Here is a 5,319-nt window from a genome sequence, read left to right on the forward strand (position 1 = left end):
AAGACTGCTCTGCTCAAGAACTATGGCGACCAGCTTCAAGAAAACCCAGACAACAGAAGATCCAACCGTTGAAATCCAAATCCCTTCGGTGAACCTCTAACCCACTGACTGAACCAGCTTCCCACAAAATATCAGCCCGATCAGGATCCGTTTGACCCTCCAAATCCAGTCTTGAAATCACCTTACGAGTTTTCTCCTTCTCTCTCTTTTTCTCTTTTCTCTCTCTCTTATTTCTTTTTGTCAAAACTCTATTATTGTGTCAAGTGCCAAAGGGGAACATTAATTATTTTTTAAGTTCACCCCAATTGGTTCTCTCCATCTAGGAGGGACCCAACAAAAACCACCAGTACAGCTGCAAGTAAGGGTTGGTTTTTCTCTTCGTAAGACAAGTAGGCTATGATCACTGCCTTTATCATCTTTATAAGTGTGAAATACTGCCAGACAGCTATCTAACCACTTCTGAATCCATACGATTCTTAAAATTCTACATCTAGACAGATCTAGAAGTTGATCTCAGCATTACAACATGAGTTTTTACATTTTCTCGGTTCAGGACAGACAAATACTGAGGGATGACTTGGAAAAGTAGAGTTACTACACCATAGCGCAAACAATCAACTCTGAAATGCAACTATGTATTTTGTTTTTCGTTCTCATGGTTTTACATATGTATCACATGGAGTTGATTTAGCCATGCCTTAGCTTCTTTCTCTCCATTACTATATACGTTTAAATCTCAGCGACACGCTTTTGTTTATATGTATCGTATCAAAAATAATAAAATATAATAAATAAATTTCTATTAATAAAGTAGAATTTTGTTTTTGTTTTCATGAAAACACATCATCAAGTGAAGAAATTTTTCACATTTTGAAATTTATCCAATAAAATTTATCAGTAAAACATGATATTATGTTATTTTCTCTATTAAGCTCCAATGATCTGGTGTTTCGTTGAGTTTAACCTTTTATTCTTATTTTTTAAACTTTGGTAATTATGATAGTTACAGTTACATTTTTCAAATGTGTGATTTTAAATATAAACAAAGTAGATTAAAATTATATTTTCACAAACACAAAAATTCTGTAACTTCATTAAATATTGATAATTTAGCAATCAAAATTAATCATTAATAAAAATTAGAGTTATAACCCCGCACTTAATTTAATTATATCTTTAATAATCATTTGGTTTATTATCTATTTAGATATTCAAAGTAACAAAACAAAACCACTTTTTAGTTTTGAAAAGTGTATAATGAATTGAATGAGATATCACTATCAAATATTCATTTGTATATCTCCTTCCACAATGTAAAACATAATATCTAATTATTATAATATTTTGCAGCATTAAAGATTAATACAAAATATTACAAAACACTTATATACAAAAACTATATTCAAATATATACTAAATTTGAAATATTTTTATTTGTTTTTGAAATTGCTCACCCATCCGTAGGGCGGGTTTAACCCTAGTCTATCTATATTATAATAGTACAGTTTAGTCTCTCCTAAAGGTGTACACCTAAGCATATGTGGGTCCCACATCAAAAATATATTTTGTGTTTTAATGATGAATTTTCTTATTTATAAAATGAGTTTATTTAGTTGAACACCAAAAAAAGAACGAGTTTATTTAAGGACGCATATCTTCAACAATCCATCGATTTCTTCAATTAATGAATTCGTTTCACCTGGCATATAACTCTTCAAATTCACTCAGGCTCCCAATATATTTCCATATTTAAGGCTCTCACTCATGTACATTCACTAATCTCACAGAGGCAGTCATACATGAGTTTAAGCTTCCCATCAGCTGAAGCCAGGAGATGACGAAAGCACTAATGATTGTGACGAGTGTGAGTATCAGGTGGTGACATAGGATGCGGCTCTGGTGATGAGTTCATCATCTTCCCGCCGAGCGGCAGAGTAGAAGACAAACAAACGGTAATGGTTACACTACCAATATCTAAGTTTTAATTCTGCTCCAGATTTAAGTCCTAATACTATCTCAAATATGTTCTTCTTTTCAGAAAATCTTTAGACTTTCACTGTGTCAAACAAGTAGTTACAACACAACCTCCGTTGGTCTTGCTTACTCGCATGTGAACACCAGCTTCTCTCCTCGCAAATGTGTAGGTAAATATGAATCTTGGTCTTAAGCATAGGAGCAGGGCGTCATATCCATTGATATTATGCTTTGGGTTAGAGATCTGGCACAGCAAAACAGATTTGATGTTTAGCTGCTTATCGCCTTGAGAAATATTTGGAAGCTCAGTTTATAGACATGAAGATTGTGGAAATCTTGAGGCTTGCAAAGGAGAGATGACAAATAGAGGATCTCTCCCAGAAGATGAGCAGAATGATAATAAAACAAAGATCAATTCGAAGAAGAATAGAGGATAAAGCTCACTGATAACCGGTTCCTTTTCTATACAGCATTTGCACTGAGCTTACAAGTGAAGACATAAAGAAACTGTACTCTGAATTTTGGTCTCATGTAAGAAGCATTCTACAATTAACTGATAAATGCACGCAAAGGTATAGAACATATTCTAAACTAACTTTCATCTCCATGGTTCTGATTTTCTATTACAGCTATCCATATGATCATGAGGAGCTTGCTATCTGTGAGGATATATATCAGGAGCCTGCTGACTCTGGTTTCTATGGATGGTGCGTATTGGAGGCGGCGTCTTTCCTCATATAAAAGAAGCTGGTTATCTGACCTGCCTTGTGTAAATTCTCTGCTACTACATGTACAAAGCTTTTCTGTAAGTGCAAACCTTGAACTCTGTTTCTTGGTTAAATCTTTATGTTTATTCGCTCCAATTTCTTGAGAAAAATAACAAGTTATGATCGGATTAGGTGAACAGGGATTGGGAAAAAAAATTCAAGCTCACACACATCAAATCTCATTACCTTAGCACAAAGCGGTAGCGCATTGGTTTCACTTATATTCTGGTAAATGGCACTGCTTTTGTCATCAGGTTTTTACCATCACCATTGGTTGGTACAGATATACAAAGCTGAAACCTCAAAATAACATGATTCGTGGTAGAGGAAAGAAGCTGAAACTGGTAAAGCATAAAAAAATTCTGTGAAATTAATCTAAAATCCTCTTACATACTCATTGAAGTACTATTTAAAACTTTTGATAAGTAAGCCATATTAGTTGAATATCGAATTTATTCGCTAGATTAGGTATCAATTGGTACAAGACTGAGAGATAATGAGCTAATATTGCTTTTGTATTTTGTTCCAGAAAACAAGCTCGAGATGGAGCTCAAATCGGCAAAAGAAGAATTTGTAGATCTAGAAATCCTACAACTCTAAAACTATGTTTTCGTTTTATTATGTTAAAAACTTTTTCAATTTTCTTCGTTGTGAAACGATCTTGACCAGTGGAGGAGTTTTGAGTTTGAAAACTGTTAATTTGAACTTATAAAAACTATCCTTATTCAGAATATGAGTTCTATTGGTTCAGACTATGTAATTTTTGTATTGTCACTAATCATATATTTTGATTAGATAAAAGCAGAACAAGCGGAGACAAATGTTGGCATACAAACTAATGCAAAATAAAGACATCCATTAAGTTATCTGCTCATCCGAGTACTATATCCATATCATTCCATATGAAAGTCTACGCAACCATTCTCTTAACTCTGTGTTAAAAAAAAAAAATGTTTCTGTGGACTCAGATTAATTTAGGCTAAAACATCCAACGTCAATCGAACAACATGCGTTAACATGATCAATAACAAAGCATCCTTCACAAATTCAGCAACACGACCTCACATCGTTGCTAATATACCTACAACTGCCAGCAAAACCAAATATGTACAACACAACAAAGAAGTTAACGAAACATATTACTCACATGATTGTCTCTTCTTCAAAAATAGAGATCACCAAAATAAATAACCCCAAATTTCAAGACCTGGTTCTTTTGAAACCCACAATTTTTGCTTAATCATTATACTGGGCCATAAAACTATACTAATTTCTATTTTTTGTCGACCTATTTCAGATTTTTTTGGTCTACCTCAAATTATTTTTAACAAATTCCAGTAAAAACTCTACAAATAAATAATTTTGACGCTATATAATTTTATAATTTTTTAGTTATTAATTATAAAAATAAAAATTTACTACAATTCTATATTTTTGAAATTAATTTTGGGTAAAATAAGAAAAATATTTAAATTTATTGTTCATATAAATTATTAAATTTTAAATATAAATTTTATATCTTTTTCTTTACACTATTTGGTTTATATATTAACAACTACATAAATAAACACTAACTAACCCTATAAACCTCAGTTTTTGAACATGGAAGCTCTAATAACAGCAATGGTCGATCAAATCATTACGAATATAAGATATGAAAATATCAATTATATCAACCTAATTAAACTGTTCATTTTAATATCATTTTTTATATTTGTGAGATACTTATTAGATCTGAGAACCTTTGCAATAAAGTTGCTGTAAGCAAACCAAAGCTAATTAGGAAAAAGACGGTGGGAAGACATGAATATATCACGCGTCGAAAACACACCTACCCGAAGGGTTTTAGAGAGGAAACAAATAGATGTGAGTTTGGTTTGGTTTGGTTTTGTGTTTTGGGGGGGGTGGTGGGGGTTGGTAGGGTTTGAGGTCCATATGCCTCGATCTTCCTCTTCTTTCACTTTAACCTTTCTTACAAAATTGTTTAATTATTCCACTACGTCGGAATCATGCACTTATAAATATTATATATATATATATATATATGTATGTATGTATGTATGTACAAGCAAAGCTACGTAGTTGGATTCAGTGCAAACACTTGTCAAAGGAGCAATCCCGATCTGGTTCCATCTTATCTTCGTTGTCTGTTCGACCTTGGGCTTTGGCTTTTTACCATCACATAAAAGAAAGTTTTTAAATCACATATTAAGCTCCAGACCGACAAATTAAAGACCAAATAACAATTTTCGACTCCTTTTTTTTTTTTTTGACTAAAACAATTTTCGACTCCTTAGGAAGTAACGACTTAATATTAATACGGCTAGTTATTTCACATCGTGATGACATGTCCGGCCTGTATATCAGTATATGCATACAATATTAACAATACTCATGGTATTGCGTATGTGCAGATGCAAGCATGCTGAGCTATACAGAACTCTTTCACGTCAATATGTTCTATATACATGTCTATGTTGATTTGTTGTACCCATAGGTATGTACATAATATATATGTTTATCATACTCAGTAGGTAAAACACTTTCCCTCTAACCGGATTAACCAAAATGCTTTTAA

At 32.6% G+C, this 5,319-nt stretch overlaps 1 long non-coding RNA gene across 1 annotated transcript; it reads left to right on the plus strand.

Moving 5' to 3' along the window:
* Positions 1 to 1,681: 1,681 nt before the first annotated feature.
* Positions 1,682 to 3,469, plus strand: LOC125582035. The gene is made up of 2 exons (XR_007319867.1): positions 1,682 to 1,952; positions 2,039 to 3,469. It is a non-coding gene; the product is annotated as an uncharacterized LOC125582035 (long non-coding RNA).
* The last annotated feature ends 1,850 nt before the right edge of the window (positions 3,470 to 5,319 follow it).

The sequence above is a fragment of the Brassica napus genome, chromosome C2 (assembly GCF_020379485.1).
Source record: "Brassica napus cultivar Da-Ae chromosome C2, Da-Ae, whole genome shotgun sequence".
Lineage (NCBI taxonomy): Eukaryota > Viridiplantae > Streptophyta > Magnoliopsida > Brassicales > Brassicaceae > Brassica > Brassica napus.